Source organism: Aotus nancymaae, unplaced genomic scaffold, assembly GCF_030222135.1.
Source record: "Aotus nancymaae isolate 86718 unplaced genomic scaffold, 86718_ANA_hifiasm-v0.15.2.pri h1tg000124l, whole genome shotgun sequence".
Taxonomy (NCBI): domain Eukaryota; kingdom Metazoa; phylum Chordata; class Mammalia; order Primates; family Aotidae; genus Aotus; species Aotus nancymaae.
The window spans coordinates 932,955-950,089 of record NW_026988539.1 but is presented as its reverse complement, the minus strand read 5'-3'; the positions used below and the strand labels follow the sequence as shown (position 1 = coordinate 950,089).

General features: G+C 55.3%; 1 long non-coding RNA gene across 1 annotated transcript; it reads right to left on the bottom strand.

Moving 5' to 3' along the window:
* Positions 1-2,008: 2,008 nt before the first annotated feature.
* On the bottom strand, positions 2,009-15,888 carry LOC135272683 (uncharacterized). Its single transcript, XR_010340685.1, has 5 exons — positions 15,560-15,888; positions 8,676-8,923; positions 5,625-5,722; positions 3,784-3,863; positions 2,009-2,581 (listed from the first exon to the last, which is right to left on the bottom strand). It is a non-coding gene; the product is annotated as an uncharacterized LOC135272683 (long non-coding RNA).
* Positions 15,889-17,135: the final 1,247 nt, after the last annotated feature.

Genomic DNA, 17,135 nt, shown 5'->3' with positions numbered 1-17,135 from the left:
GTACCTCCTGTGATAGAGACGGCATACCTGCCGCGTCTCACCCGGGAAGGACGCAGGAGAGGCTGAGACCCCCGCTGGAAGGCCCTGCACCCCAGTCTTCAGGCATCCATGGGCTTGAATGTAGGGGGAAGGGGGATTCCAGGAGGTGCCGGGGGCAGGCAGTTCACGGGGGGCACCTCTGGATGAGCCCAGCCAGGCTGACGTTCGTGTCCCTGAGGTCTGGAGGCCCTCCCTCTGAGTGGGACCGAAACCCACATTCCTGAATGTCTACACAAAGCTCTTGAATCCCTGCTGTGCACCAATCCCTGGACGGGGGCTGCAGGCACTGTGGTGATCACACTGGACATGACCTGTTCTCGTGGAAGAGAAAAACAAATGAATGTGTAATTAGAATATCACGGAGGGGCCGGGCGAGGTGGCTCACACCTGTGATCCCAGCACATTGGGAGGCCAAGGTGGATGGATCACCTGAGGTCAGGAGTTCAAGACCAGCCTGACAAACATGGTGAAACCCCATCTCTACTAAAAATACAAAAAATTAGCCAGGCATAGTGGTGGTGTGCACCTGTAATCCCAGCACTCGGGAGGCTGAGGCGGGAGAATCGCTTGAACCTCAGGGGTGGAGGTTGCAGTGAGCCGAGATCACGCCACCGCACTGCAGTCTGGGTGACAAGAGTGAAATTCCGTCAAAAAAAAAAAAGTCATTTCTGGGATCACCTGGAGGGCAGGAGGGGAGACAAGAGGAGGTCTGGGAGCAGCGTCCAGGCTGCAAACGAGGGGTGCTCCGAAAGGCTGCAGAGACAGGCAGAAGACGCCGGATTCAGAACGGATGCTTTAGTTTTGTTTTGAGACAGGGTCTCACCCTGTCTCCCAGGCTGGAGTGCGGTGGCACAAGCACAGCTCACTGTGCCAGCCTCGACCTCCTGGGCCCAAGAGATCCTCCCACCCCAGCCTCCAGAGGAGCCAGGACCACAGGTGCACGTCACCAGTCCTGACTGGCCCTTCTCCAGATTGTAATTTTTTTTTTTAATTTTTATTAAGACGGAGTTTTGCTCTTGTTACCCAGGCTGGAGTGCAATGGCGCAATCTCGGCTCACCACAACCTCCGCCTCCTGGGTTCAGGCAATTCTCCTGCCTCAGCCTCCCAAGTAGCTGGGACTACAGGCACGCGCCATCGTGCCCAGCTAATTTTTGTATTTTTAGTAGAGACGGGGTTTCACCATGTTGACCAGGATGGTATCAATCTCTTGACCTCGTGATCCACCCGCCTCGGCCTCCCAAAGTGCTGGGATTATAGGCATGAGCCACCGTGCCCGGCCCCTTTTTTTTTTTTTTTTAAAACAGAGTCTCACTGTATTACCCAGGCTGGAGTGTAATGGTGCAATCTCGGCTCACTGCAACGTCCGCCTCCTGGGTTCAAGCGATTCTCCTGCCTCAGCCTCCTGAGTAGCTGGGATTACAGGACTGCTCCACCACACCTGGCTTACTTTTGTATTTTTAGTAAAGACCGGGTTTCACCATGTTGGCCAGGATGGTCTATAATGCCTGACCTCACGATCTGCCTGCCTTGGCCACCCAAAGTGCTGGGATTATGGGTGTGAGCCACTGCACCCGGCCTATTTTTTTTTTTCTTCTTTTTTTCAGATGGAGTTTCTGTCGCCAGGTTGGAGTGCAGTGGCACCATCTTGGCTCACTGCAACATCCGCCTCCTGGGTTCAAGTGATTCTCCTGCCTCAGCCTCCCGACTACAGAGGCGGGCCACCATGTCCGGCTAATTTTTGTTTTGTTTTGTAGAGACAGGGTTTCACCATGCTGGGCAGGATGGTCTCCATCTCTTGACTCATGATCCTCCCACCGGAGCCTCCCAATGTGCTATTACAGGCGTGAGCCACAGCGCCCGACAGACAGGGGGCATTCCTTTTCTCTTTTCAGAGGGAGTCTCACTCTGTGGCCCAGGCTGGAGTGCAGTGGCGCGATCTCGGCTCACTGCACCCTCTGCCTCCCGGGTTCAAGCGATTCTCCTGCCCCAGCCTCCTAAGTAGCTGGGATTACACGCGCGTACAACCAAGCCCTAATTTGTTGTATTTTTAGTAGAGACCGGGTTTCATCGTGTTAGCCAGCATGGTCTCGATCTCCTGATCTCGGCCTCCCAAAGTGCTAGGATTACAGCCCCAACAGACAGGGGGCATTTCTTTCTGGAGCCGCCTGGTAGGAAGGAGGTTGGCAGTTTGAGGACGATTTTGTATGAGTTGGGAAATTGATCGTCTGGGCGAGAATGAACCCGGGTTCTCTGTAAACCTTCTAGAGGCAGCTGGACCCGAGTTCAGACCCTCTGTGGGCCTCAAACAAGCCGCTTGGCTTCTCAGAGCCTCAGTTTCCCCATATGTGAGACAGATGATTTGCGGCGAGGGTGAAGTAGGGTGCAGTTCCAAACCAGCAAGTCCGGGGCTGCGGGGCCAGAATGACATTGAGTCCGTGTCCAGTGAACCACCGCCACGGTCCACACCCCTGCCCCGCTAGGCCCTCAGTTCCTGCAGGGAGAGGCCGGCTGACTTCGTTTTGTGTGTCGCTTCTCCAGAGCCTGGACGTGGAACGGAGGGAGGGAGGTCGCAAAAGTCCTCTTTTCTCTAGGGGACTGGGCGCCACGCCCCCGGAGAAAGCAAGCCACACGCAGACCACGCCCCTCCACAAAGCCACGCCCACACCCTCAGCCCTATACCAAAGCCACGCCCTCCTGCCACGCCCTCCGCAAAAAAGCCACGCCCACCTACCACTGCCAAAAGCAGCCACACGCAGGCCACACCCCTCCGCAAAAGCCACGCCCACATTCTCAGCCCCTACACCAAAGCCCCGCCCATCTACCACGCCCGCCCAACAAAGCCCCGCCCATCCGCTCCGCCCCTCGTCAGTTGCCCCCTGATGAGGCCACGCCCCACCTACTCGGTTCCCCTCTCTGAACCCCAGCGAATGGCTTGAGCGGGTCTTCTCGTCTTTGCGTCTCAGTTTCCCCAACACTGAAGGGGCCACAGCTGACTTTCGTGCCCCTGTCTAAGCTGGGAACAGACCCTCACCGGCTCGGAGGAAGACTTCGTCCCCAGCCTGGCCTCCATCTCCGCGTCTCTTGCACTCCCCAGGGACGGGGAGCTCACCCCCTCCCAGAGCCCTGCAGTGGAGGTTTAATGCCTGTCAGGCTGGGGCCCGGGGATGGGTCTGGGGGAGGCACTTCTGAGAAGAGGTGGAAACGGTTCTCAGAAACCCCGAGACCCTGAGGGACTCTTTCCCTTCTCAGAAATGCTCTCCCCGCCCCAGACTCTGGAAGACGCCCGGGCCAGAAAGCTAGGCTGGCCGCTGGCAGGGGGCTTGGACTGGCCCCTGTGGAGCCCCCGCCCCAGGCTGCTGGGAATGTCCCGCGTCTCCAGCCGTGACCTCCACCCCAGGCCAGTGTCTCCTGCCACGTGCCTGTCCCCAAGGGGTCCCCAGGGGACCTGCTGCCATCCACCTGCCATGCCCTCTGTCCCTCCCCACACGGGGCAGGGGGCCACTGTGACCTGAAGACCGTCCTCCCCACCAGCTGGGCCACGCTGGATACAGGGGTCTCCCCAGAGTGGCTCTTCCCCAAAAACAGAATCAGCTGCCCTCAGCCCAGGAATACACCCGACCCTGCAATCCTGCAGCCTCAAGGCAGACTCTGGATTGACCAGCTGCTGGCGGCCCCTGATGGGGGTCTCACCCAGGGCCCTGCCGGGAGGAGAGAGACTCATCCTCAGTCAGGTGTTAACTCACCTGAGCCCCTCACTTGTCCCAGGTCCATGAGAAGGAAGGGGGCCCTGGACAGCTGGTGGCCAAAGTGCAGGGGAGCCCTCCTGTCAGGAAGAGACAGAATCCATGATCTGGACCAGCCTCGAAAATCCAGGCCGCCCTCTGGAATGAGCCGGAGCCTCTGCGTGTGGAGAGGCGTGGGAGGTCCCCAGCCTGGTGCCCGGCTACCCCTTTGCCTAGGTTGTCCCAGTTCAGAGGTCCCCACTGCACCCCGTCTCTACTAAAAACACAAAAAATCAGCCAGTCGTGCTGGCAAGTGCCTGTAATCCCAGCTACTCTGGAGGCCAAGGCAGGAGAATCGCTTGAACCCCAGGAGGCAGAGGTTACAGTGTGCCAAGATCACACCACTTCACTCCAGCTTGGGCGACACAGCAAAACTCTGTCTCAAAAAAAAAAAGGGCAATTAAAAAATGGAAAATATAGGGCCAGGCACAGTGGCTCCTGCCTGTAATCCCAGCACTTTGGGAGGCTAAGGTGGGCAGATCACCTGAGGCTGGACTTGGAGAGCAGCCTGGGTAACATGGTGAAACCCTATCTCTATTAAAAATGCAAAAATTAGCTGGACGTGGCGGTGACGCCACTGTAGCTGGACGCCTGCAGTCTCAGCTACTCGGGAGGCTAAGGCAGGAGAATCACTTGAAGCTGGGAGGTAGAGGGTGCAGTGAACTGAGATGGCACCACTGCACTCCAGCCTGGACAACAGAATGAGACTCTGTCTCAAAAAAAAAAAAGGTAAAATCAGCCGGGCACAGTGGCTCACACCTGTGATCCCGGCACTTTGAGAGGCTAAGGCAGATGGATGACAAGTCCAGGAGTTCGAGACCAGCCTGGCCAACGTGGTGAAACTCCATCTCTGCTAAAAATACAAATATTAACCGGGCAATCCCAGCTACTTGGGAGGCTGAGGCAGGAGAATCTCTTGAACCCGGGAGTCAGAGGTTGCAGTGAGCTGAGATCATGCCACTGCACTCCAGCCTGGTGATAAGAGTGAGACTCCGTCTTAAAAACAACAACAAAAAATGATCTGGGCACAGTGGTTCATGCCTATAATCCCAGCACTTTGGGAGGCTTAGGTAGGAGGATTGCTGGAGCTCAGGAATTCAAGACCAGCCTGGTCAATACAGTGAGACCTCGTTTCTACTAAAAATTAACAATACCAAAAACCAGTTATTGGCTGGGTATGTTGGCTCATGCCTGTAATCCCAGCACTTCGTGAAGCCTAGGCACTTGGATCATTTGAGATCAGGGGTTCAAGACCAGCCTGGCCAACATAGTGAAACCCCATCTCTACTAAAAGTACAAAAATTAACTGGGGGTTAGTGGTGGGCACCTGTAATCCCAGCTACTCGGGAGGCAGAAGCAGAAGAATAGCTAGAGCCTGAGAGGCGGAGGTTGCAGTGAGCTGACATCACACCACTACACTCCAGTTTGGGTGACAGAGTGAGACCCTGTTTCAAAAAAAAAAAAAAAAAAAAGAGGCCAGCCTCAGTTACTCAAACCTGTAATTCCCAGCACTTTGGGAGGCCAAGGCGGGAGGATCATGAGGTCGGGAGATCAAGACTAGCCTGGCCAACATGGTGAAACCCCCTCTGTACTAAAAATACAAAAATTAGCTGGGCATGGGGGCATGCCCCTGTAGTCCCAGCTACCTGGGAGGACAAGGCAGGAGAATCACTTGAACCCAGGAGGCGGAGGTTGCAGTGAGCCGAGATCGCACCACTGCGCTCCAGCCTGGGTGACAGAACAAGACTCCATCTCAAAGAAAATAAATAAATAAAACAAAACCCAGTTATGGTGGTTCATACCTGTGGTCCCAGCTATTCTGGAGGCTTTGATGGGAGGATCAGTTGAACTCAGGAGGTTGAGGTTGCAGTGAGCCGAGATTGTGTCACTCCATTTCAGCCTAAACGACAGAGCAAGACCCTGTCTCGAAAACAAATCAGTAAATCAATCCATAAAGTACAATAAAAAATTGAGGTGAAATTGATGTAACATAAAGTCTACCATTATATTATTATTATTATTATTTGATATGGTTTGGCTGTGCCTCCCTGTAAATCTCACCACGAATTCCCACATGCTGTGGGAGAGACCTGGTGTGAGGTAACTGAATTGTGGGGGCAGGTGGGGTGCGATGGCACGTGCCTGTAGTCCCAGCTACTCGGGAGGCTGAGGTGGGAGGATCGCTTGAGCCCAGGAGTTCTGGGCTGTAGTGCGCCAAGCCAATCGGCTGTGACCATTGAGTTCGGCATCAATATGGTGACCTCCCGGGAGCGGGGGACCACTAGGTTGCCTAAGGAGGGGTGAACCGGCCCAGGTCGGAAACGGAGCAGATCAAAACTCCCGTGCCGATCAGTAGTGGGATTGCGCCTGTGAATAGCCACTGCACTCCAGCCTGGGCAACATAGCGAGACCCCGTCTCAAAAAAAAAAAAATGAATTGTCGGGGCAGGCCTTTCCAGTATTGTTCCTGTGATGGTGGACAAGTCCCACGCGATCTGCTGCTTCTAAGTGGGGGCGTTTCCCGGCACAAGCCCTCTCTTTGCCTGCCTCCGTCCATGTAAGACGTGACTTGCTCCTCCTCGCCTTCTGCTGCCATAATTGTGAGGCCTCCCCAGCCACGTGGAACTGTGAGTCCATTAAACCCTCTTCTCCTGTATAAATCACCCAGTCTCAAGTATGTCTTTATCAGCAGCTTGAAAACAGACTAATACTCTTTTTTCTTTCAGATGGAGCCTCGCTCTGTTGCCCAGGCTGGAGTGCAGTGGCACATTCTCAGCTCACTGCAACCTCTCCCTCCTGGGTTCAAGCGATTGTCCTGTCTCAACCTCCTGAGTAGCTGGGACTATAGGCAAATGTCACCACACCCAGCTAATTTGTGTTTTTTTGTTTTTTTGAGACAGTCTTGCTCTGTTGCCCAGGCTGGAGTGCAGTGGCATGATCTCTGCTCATGGCAACCTCTGCCTCCCGGTTCAAGCGATTCTTCTGCCTCAGCCTCCTGAGTAGCTGGGATTACAGGCATGCACTAACACACCTAGCTAATTTTTTTTTGTGTGTGTGTATTTTTAGTAGAGATGGGGTTTCACCATGTTGGCCAGGCTGGTCTGAAACTCCTGACCTGGTGATCTGCCCGCCTCGGCCTCCCAAAGTGCTGGGATTACAGGTGTGAGCCACTGCCCCTGGCTTGAACTTGTGTTTTATAAGTGAAGTCCAGTGGAACAGTGGAGGATGCCCATGAGCAGGGGAGAGCCTCAAAAGGTGTGTGTTTAGATATTCCACGCTGCTCTGTTTGCACCTAGAAGTCACTGCGCCGAGGGCCACAGAGGTCCAGTGTCCCACAGCTCACGAGAGTTCAGTGAGACCCAAAGCGAGAACCAGGTGAGTGTGTGAGAGAGTTGGTAGAATAGGCGTGCAATAAGAATTAAAATAGTCGGATGCAGTGGCTCACGCCTGTCATCCCAGCACTTTGGGAGGCCGAGGCGAGTGGATCACCTGAGGTCAGGAGTTCGAGACCAGCTTGGCCAACATGGTAAAACCCCATCTCTACTAAAAATACCAAAAAAAAAAAAAAAAAAAAAAAAAAAAAAATTAGCCAGGCATGGTGGCAGGCACCTGTAATCCCAGCACTTTAGGAGGCCAAGGCAGGTGGATTACCTGAGTTCAGGAGTTCAAAACCAACCAGGCTGATCAACATGGTGAAACCCCATCTCTACTAAAAATACAAAAATTAGCTGGGCATGGTGGTGCAGCCTGTAATCCCAGCTACTCAGGAGGCTGAGGCAGGAGAATTGCTTGAACCCAGGAGACGGAGGTTGCGGTGAGCCGAGATCACGCCATTGCACTCCAGCCTGGGTAACAAGAGCGAAACTCCGTCTGAAAAAAAAAAAAAAGAGAGGAAGTGAAATAAAAAACAGGTTACTTTTGTTCCGTGTTTCAGTTGTTCTAGTCAGAATCAAACACATATGCTCACTCAATCTACAAAACACAAATGGCCTAATTCAGGCGATTCTCTGGACAATTCACATATTCTTAAAGAACCAGATAGCTGGCTGGGCGTGGTGGCTCACACCTGTAATCCCAGCACTTTGGGAGGCTGAGGCGAGTGAATCACTAGGTCAGGAGTTTGAGACTACCCTGGCCAACATGGTGAAAACCTGTCTCTACTAAAAAATACAAAAATTAGCTGAGTGTGGTGGCGTATGCCTGTAATCCCAGCTACTCAGGCCACTGAGGCAGGAGAATCGCTGGAACCTGGGTGGTGGAGGTTGCAGTGAGCCAGGGTGGCACCACTGCACTCCAGCCTGGGCAACAAAGTGAAACTATCTAAAAAAAAAAAAACCAAAAACCAGATAGCTGATATTTTTAAACCAAATGATGAAATTGTTTCAATATGCGTATTTAAACCTGACATTGCCTAACAGAAAGATGAATGGTCAAATTCACAATAATAACTTACATTTACAAAATTTTAGGCTTGGCATGGTGGTTCATGCCTTTGGGATCTCAGCACTTTGGGAGTTCAAGGTGAGAGGATCACATGAGCCCAGGAGGTTGAGACCAGCCTGGGTAACACAGTGAGGCCCCCATCTCCACAACAATCAAAACATTCGTCAGGGTGGTTGACGTGGTTTGCCTGTGTTCCCACACACAAGTCTTCTCGAATTGTAACTGCCACAGTTTCCACGTGTCGTGGGAGGAACCCTGCGGCAGGTGTCTGAATCATGGGGCGTGTCTTTTCTGCGCCGTTCTCGTGATAGTGAAGGGGTCTCACGAAATCCGATGGTTTAAACACGGGCGCCTCCCTGCACAAGCCCTCTCTTTGTGCCGTCCACGTAAGGCCTGACTTCCCCTCCTTGCCTTCCGCCTTGATGGTGAGGCCTCCCCAGCCGGGTAGAACCGTGAGTCTATTAAACCTTTTCCTTCCCAGTCTTGGGCAGGTCTTTATCAGCAGCATGAAAACGGACTAACACAGCGGTGGTGTGTGCCTGCGGTGGCAGCCACCTGGGAGGCTGAGCTGGCAGGATCGCTTGGGCCCAGGAAGTCCAGAATTCAGCCAGCTGTGACTGCACCACTGCGCTCCAGCCTGGGCGACACTGAGACCCTCTCTGAAAAATATATAAAATAAAATTTACACATTGAAGGAGCACATTGAAGAAAACCATGAAAAGTTGAGAGAGATCACAGAAGACAGAAAAAAGCGTTATATGTTAGCACCTTGAATGACACTTTTTTTCTTGCTTTTTTTTTTCTTTTTCTGAGACAGAGTCTCACTCTGTCGCCCAGGCTGGAGTGCAGTGTTGCAATCTCGGCTCACTGCAGCCTCCGCCTCCCGGGTTCAAGTGATTCTCCTGCCTCAGACTCCCAAGTAGCTGGGATTACAGGTGTCTGTCACCATGCCCAGCTAATTTTTGCATTTTTATTTTATTTTATTTTTATTTTTATTATTTTTTTAGACAGACTCTTGCTCTGTCCCCAGGCTGGAGTGCAGTGGTGCAATCTCGGCTCACTTCAACCTCCGCCCCCTGGGTTCAAGCGATTCTTCTGCCTCAGCCTCCCGAGTAGCTGGGATTACAGGCGTTCGCCACCACGCCCGGCTAATTTTTGTACTTTTAGTAGAGACGGGGTTTCACCATGTTGATCAGGCTGAATGGTCTTGAACTCCTGAACTCAGGTGATCCACCCGCCTTGGCCTCCCAAAGTGCTGGGATTACAGGCGTGAGCCACCGCGCCCGGCCGGCCTGTTTTTATGGTTTTATCGACACACATGCACGGCCACTCACATGTTGTCTGTGGTGGTCTCACCGCCACTGCAGAGCTGAGCAGTCCTGAGAGAGACTGTCCAATTGAGAAACCCAAAAACACTGGCTACCTGATCCTTTAGAGAAAGTTTCAGAGCCTGGTCTCGAGGTGAGGACTGTGGGGACACGGCAGAGGGGTGTTTTCGAGGGAGGCTCAGGGTGAGCCCCCGAGGATGCTGGAGAGGGTGACCACAGGGGCGGGTGGGAAGGAGGGCAGCATCTCTCCTGGGACGCAGGCTGGATGGCAGGGCTGTGGGTGAGATGAGGTCGTGGAGAGGGGGCAGACCAAGGCCCAGCGGACCCCGAGGGGACCCTAGGGCTGTCTTCAGAGCAGCCCCCCAGGTACCAGTGCTCAACCTGCAGATACAGCCTAGAAAGCCCCACGCCTCGAAAATTCTTAGAGTCTGAGGAGCTCAGGAGGCTCACATCAGGTTCGGGAAGCTCTCTGGGGCGGCTGCCAAGCTGGGCCGAGGGACGGGCGGAGGTAGATAAGGCCTAAGCTGGTGGAGGCTGGCCAGGCGCGGTGGCTCACGCCTGTAATCCAGCACTTTGGGAGGCTCAGGTGGGAGGACAGCTTGAGCTCAGGACTTCAAGGCCAGCCTGGGCAACCTAGTAAGACCCCATCTGTACAAAAATTTCAAACATTAGGGATGGGCACAGTGGCTCACGCCTGTAATCCCATCACTTTGGGAGGCTGGCAGGTGGATCACCTGAGGTCAGAAGTTTCAGACCAGCTTGACCAACATAGTGAAACCCCGTCTCTACCAAAACTACAAAAATTAGGGCCTGGTGGCTCATGCCCATAATCTCAGCTATTTGTGAGGCTGAGGCGGGAGAATCCCTTGAACCCGGGAGGTGGAGATTGCAGTGAGCCAAGATGGTGCCATTGCACTCCAGCCTGGGCAACAAGAGTGAAACTCCATCTCATATAACAAAACAAACAAATTCAAACTTTAACTGAATGTGGTGGCTAACACCTGTGGTCCCAGCTACTCTGGAGGCTGAGGTGGGAGGATCGCTTGAGCCCAGGAGGTCGAGGCTGCAGTGAGCTATGCTGGCACCACTGCACTCCAGTCTGGTGACAGAGGGAGACCTAGTCTCAAGACATAAAAAGAGAAGGACATTCCATGCCAAGGAGCCCGTGAGCCATGGCTGGGGGTGGCTTTGGAGCATTTGAAGTCACCTCCAATGACCCGGCCCAGGCGCCCCTGCGGGGGGAGGGGAGGCCGGCTTCAGTCCAGCTCAGACAGAGCTTCAGATGCCCATCAGGGGATGGGGGGCTTTGTTGGAAACGCGAATGGTTCCCAACACGTGTTGCCCCAGTCCCAAATAGGCTCCCACCCTTGGGACAGGGCCATTGAATGACCTTCAGGACACCAGGGGCCATTGTCACTGTCTGCTGACTGGGCACCCGAGTCTTCCGCCGGAAACCCTCCCAGCCCTCCGGTTCTCACTCTGGCCACCCCTAGGCCCTCCCTGGCACGGACCTTGTCTTCCGAGGATGCCCCAGAAGATGAGCCGTGGGGAAGCTGCTGCGATCAATAGGGCCATCGTCCGGGCGGGCGGAAGCGCGGCTCATCCGGGCGCCTGCTGTCCCCTCCCTACCCTCCGGGAAGGCGGATAAGGCCCGGGGACCCTCTTGAGGGACGCCAGGCACCCGCCTGCCGCCGGGCACTCCTATCTCCCATGGAAGGGCCTAGTTCCTGAATTGCCCCCTGGGCCGGCCGCAGGCCTGCACCGAAGCCCTTAATAGCCTGGGCCTAATGTTTTATTGTTGGTTTTAAAAGTGTAATTAGTTCAAGTGTAAACAGAAAAAACCTGCTTAATTAAGAATTTTTAAACAGGGGCATAAAGCCAGAGCGGGAGCATTGACGAACCCGGAGCTGCTTCATAAAATCGATCGGAAGAGGCTCGGCGCAGAGGGCCGGGCGGGGCGGGCGCCTCGGGGCCCGGGGCCTCCCCTGGATGCCATTTGCCGCCCGGGTGAGGGCCCCGGGGACCGGCCGGTTTACGATCGGGGTCTTGGGACCGGTGCCTAATGATTTTTCTGCATTGATGGAGAGGACAGTTGGCCAAGCAGTCTTTAGATTACGAAGCCTTTCTGGGTGGCTGGGAGCCAGGTCCTGTGGCCCGGGCTGTCTGGGGGTGAGAACCCCCACAGCGAGGGAGGCCCTGGTGCTCCCACCCTCCCAGGGCCGGCTCGCCAGGCGGTCTCCGGGTGTCACCCCCTCCCTACATGGCATCGGCCGAGGGAGTTTCGGCGTCGCCGTGTCACCTCCCGGCCGATCCGGCCTGTCTCCGAGTCGGGACTTGAATCAGCTTTGGTTGCTATGGCTGGAGCCGGCGGGGATTGGAGTGGCCTCATCTCCCTCCACAGCAGCCACAATGCCGGGGACCCAGCCCAGAGACCCCAACACCCACAGGCCGGCGTCGAGGGCCAGGAGGAGTCCTGTCCTGTCTCTGCCCTTTGGGAATAGGAATGGGGGTCAACATCTGGATGCCCCACCCCAACACGCTGGCCTGCCTGCTGGACCTAAGCCGGCCTCCCCTCCCCCCGCAGGGGCACCTGGGCCGGGTCATTGGCGGTGACTTCAAATGCTCCAAAGCCACCCCCAGCCGTGGCTCACGGGCTCCTTGGCACAGAATGTCCTTCTCTTTTTATGCCTTGAGACTGGGTCTCCCTCTGTCACCAGGCTGGAGTGCAGTGGTGCCAGCATAGCTCACTGCAGCCTCGACCTCCTGGGCTCAAGCGATCCTCCCACCTCAGCCTCCAGAGTAGCTGGGACCACAGGTGTGAGCCACCACACGCAGTTAATTTTTGAATTTGTTTGTTTGTTCTGTTTTTTTGAGCATTACGAAATACAAGGGGCTCTGCCTTCTCCCCGGGCTGGGATGGTCCTGGCAGTGGGGCTGGGGGCATGGGCTGTGCCATGTGCCTTGCATAAGCCTTGTGCTAGAATGAACCAGAGCCCAGGGTACGCTCAGCCTGGCCCCGGCTGCTGGGGAGGGGAGGGAGACCCCACACCAGGAGGTGGGGAAGACCCCAGGTGAGGCTTAGGGGAACCCTGGGTTTGGGGGTTTGGCTGCTCTAGATGTCGAGGTCCGAGTGGTCCTTGGCACCTATGCCCCGGAGGGCAAGGGCTGGGGGTCGTGGGAGGCACAGGCGGGGCCTCTGCTCCAGCCTCAGTGCCCTGGTCTGTGACAGGTCTGGCAGTTCCTGCCCTCGTGACCCCCCTAGGATGGAAACACGGGTTGGCAGAGCTCAGAAGGCAGGAGCACACAGAAGCTGGTGGGGTCCTGCCCCCAGCCGAGCCTCACAGAGCCAGGGGCAAGCTGGTCCTGGTCACTTCCCACCCCCACGCCAACCCTGTACGGAGACGGGGGACAGGAGCTGGCCTGGACTTCGGTCCTTGCGTGCCAGGAGGTGCCGAGGCCCTGAAGTCACTGTCACCGCCTCCCTTGTGGCTGAGACGCGGCCCCATTTGACAGGCGTGGCCACCGAGGCTGGCCCAGGCCCCACGGGGGCCCAGGAGTGGGTTCTGACTGTGCCCGGCTTCAAGGCTTCAGCTGGGAACTGGCAGGGAGGGCGCAGGCTTCGGGCCCCCAAGGACGCTCCGTTTCCAGAACAAAGAGGTGTCAAGACCCACTATGTGCTGGGGGCCAAGCCCCCCCACCTTGCCCTGGAACCTGGGGCAGGAAGGATGCTCTGTGCACACCTTTTAGGGGGTCAGAGGCTGAGATGGTGCCTGGGCAGACCAGGGGGTGGGGGCGGGGGTGGTTCAGATCTTGACCCCCATCCCTATTACCAAGGGGCAGAGATGGGACAGGACTCCTCCTGGCCCTTGCCGCCGGCCGGCGGTGTTGGGGTCTCTGGGCCGGGTCCCCCTGCCTTGCGGCTGCTGCGGAGGGAGATGAGGCCACCCCGATCCCCGCCGGCTCTGCCGCAGCTATGAGGCCGATCAACCGCGGAGGCGGAGGCGGCGGGGACTTCTCTCCTCTGCATGGGGGTTGGGGCCGGAGCTGGGGCCAGAGGGGCAGACCTCCGCGCACCTGCAGCCCACCGGCCTCCTTTCCCGCCTCGCAAGTGTGGGCGCCTCTCCCGTGTCCCTGGCTCCTGCGCGCTGTCTCTCTCTAGCTCTCCGTGTCTCTGTGTCTCTGTGGGCTCTGTCTCTCCCTGCTAGTTTCTGTATCTTCTGTCTCTGTCTCTGTCTCTTGTCTCTGTCTCTGTGTCTCTGCTTCTCTCTGTGTCTCTTTGTCTCTCTGTCTCTCTGTGTCTCTATCTGTCTCAGCCTCTCTGCCTTTCTCTCCGTCTCTCTGTTTCTGTGTCTGTCTCTGTCTCTCTCTGTGTCTCTCTATCTCTGTCTCTGTCTTTCTCTATCTCTGTCTCTCTGTGTCTCTCTGTCCCTATTTTTTTCCCTTTCTCTGTGTCTGTCTCTCTGTCTCTGCTTCCTATGACTACGTCTCTGTCTCTCTATGTCTCTCCGTCTCTCTATCTCTATCTCTATCTCTGTCTCTGCCTCTCTGGTCTCTCTCTATCTCTTTCTCTGTCTCCACCTCTACCTCCCAGGTTCAAGCAGTTCTCCTGCCTCAGCCTCCCGAGTAGGCTGTCTCTGCCGCTCTGTCTCTGCCTCTGTCTCTGTCTCTAGCTCGCTCTCTGTCTCTGTCTCTAGCTAGCTCTCTGTCTCTCTCTCTTCTCCTCCCTCTCTCTCTTTGTTCCCCCCCCTTCATCACAGAACCCAAAACAGGACCTGAGATCTCCCCCAGAAGGTGCCCTGGGGAGCCCCCATCCCAGCCGAGGACGGGGCAGAGTCAGGATCAGCCCTGGTGGTTCCTGGCTGCCTCCCGGCCCTGGCTGAGTGTTTGTTGGAGTTTGAACACCTTCCTGGGCCCCGACCCCACAGCCTTCCCGCCAGGGCCCCTTGCCGGCTGCGAGGTGTGGTCCCTGGCCGCTGGGCAGATGAAAGCAGCTTCCTCGCCTTTCCCTGGTCTCCAGGCCGAATCCACAGCCTGGGGTGGTGGGAAGAGCACTGCAGGGTGGGGGAGTCACACCCCCCAGGCTGGGGGTCTCCTCGGAGTGGGACTGGGCTGAGCTCCAGCTCCTTGCAGCCTCTGGGCTCTCGTCTGCAAAGTGCAGGTGAGTTCTAGGAACCACCACCACTCCCTGGAGACAGGCAGGGCCCAGAACAGGCAGGACCCTTGCGGTACCAGAAATAGGAAACAGCCGGGCGCGGTGGCACACGCCTGTAATCCCAGTACTTCAGGAGGCTGAGATGGGCAGATTACGACGTCAGGAGACCATCCTGGCCAACACGGTGAAACCCCATCTCTACTAAAAATACAAAAATTAGCCGGGCATGGTGGTGGGCACCTGTAGTCCCAGCTACTCGGGATGCTGAGGCAGAAGAATTGCTTGAACCTGAGAGGCGGAGGTTGCAGTGAGCTGAGATCGTGCCACTGCACTCCAGCCTGGGTGATAGAGCAAGACTCCGTCTCAAAAAAAAAGAAAAAAGAAAGAAGAGTAGGAAACTGGGCCAGGCACAGTGGCTCACACCTGTCATCCAGCACTTTGGGAGTCCTAGGTGTTCAGATCACCAGGTCAGGAGTTCAAGACCAGCCTGGTCAACATGGTGAAACCCTGTCTCTACTGAAAATACAGAAATTAGCTGGGCATGGTGGCGCACGCCTGTAATTCCAGCTACTTGGGAGGCCGAGGCAGGAGAATCTCTTGAATACAGGAGGCGGAGGTTGCAGGGAGTCGAGATTGCACCATTGCACTGCAGCCTGGGAGACAAAGCGAGACTCCATCTCAAAAACAAAAACGAAGAAAACAAAAGAACTAAGAAACTACTCAAATGGCACGAACAATTGAGTGAAGGTGGGCGGAAGTTCAGATCCAGTGCAGTATCCGTATTTTCCAAAATGTCTACAATCTTAACATGTTACCTTGGGCCAGGCGCAGTGGCTGTGGTCTGTAATCCCAGCTTCTCAGGAGAGTGAAGCCGGAGGGTCGTTTGAGCCTGGGGGTCAAGGCTGCAGTGAGCTGAGATCGCTCCACTGCACTCCAGCCTGGGTGACAGAGGCCCCATCTCTAAGGAAAAGAAAAAAGACACAACAGGCCAGGCACAGAGGCTCATGCCTATAATCCCAGCACTTTGGGAGGCCAAGGTGGGAGAATTGCTTGGTCCCAGGAGTTCGAGACCAGCCTGGCCAACATAGCAAGATCCCATGACTAGAAAACAATTTTTAAGGAAGAAAACGCACAGCAATGAGCATCCTTGGACATGAATCTCTGAAGTTTTTCTCTTTCTTTCTTTCTTTCTTGTTTTTTTTTTATTTTGAGACAGAGTCTCACTCTGTCGCCCAGGCTGGAGTGCAGTGGTGCCATAGCTCACTGCAATCTCCGCCTCCTGGGTTCAAGTGATTCTCCTGCCTCAGCCTCCCAAGTAGCTGGGACTACAGACGCCCGCCACCACACCTGGGTAATTTTTGTACTTTTAGTAGAGACAGAGTTTCACCATATTGGTCAGGCTGGTCTTGAACTCCTGACCTCGTGATCCGCCTGCCTCGGCCTCCCAAAGTGCTGGGATTACAGGTGAGAGCCACCATACCTGCCGCATTGTTTCTTAGGTTGAAGATACTTTGCTGATGCAAGTCCCCACCTCAGCTCCCCCTGCACACACTGTGTTTACCGGATGATGAGAAGAGAGACTTATAGACAGGACCACGGATGGACGGACAGCCCAAAAGATGGACAGGTGGAGGTGGGGGGACTTAGAACAGGGCTCGGCACACAGTGAGCAGTCAATGACATAGTGACTGGTGAAAGGAGGGATTCAGGGGGAGACAGTGGAGTGGATGAACAGCTAGGTGGTAGAAGGGTGGATGGATGAATGAATGAAGCCACGGTGGACAAAAGAATACATAGGCAGACTAGGTCAACGAGCAAGTGCCTATATAAATCCATAGACATCAAATACCTGTTTGAGGCAGGGCACAGTGGCTGACGCCTGTCATCCAGCACTTTGGGAGGCCGAGTCGGGTGGATCACGAGGTCAGGAGATTGAGATCATCCTGGCTAAGATGGTGAAACTCCGTCTCTAATAAAAATACAAAAAATTATCCAGGTGTGGTGGCACGTGCCTGTAGTCCCAGCTACTTGGGAGGCTGAGGCAGGAGAATCACTTGAACCTGGGAGGCAGAGGTTGCGGTAAGCTGAGGTCACACCCCTGCACTTCAGCCTGGGTGACAGAGTGAGACTCTGTCTCAAAAAGAAAAAAAAGTACAAAAATTAGCTGGACGTGGTGGCACATGCCTGTAATCCCAGCTACCCGGGAGGCTGAGGCGGGAGAATCGCTTGAACCCGGGAGACGGAGGTTGCAGTGAGCTGAGATCACATCACTGCACTCCAGCCTGGCGACAGAGGGAGACTCTGACGCAAAAAAAAAAAAAATACTTGTTTGTAAATATCAATATATTAATAAATAAATGGGTGGTGGATGAGTGGATAGGTGGATGGAAG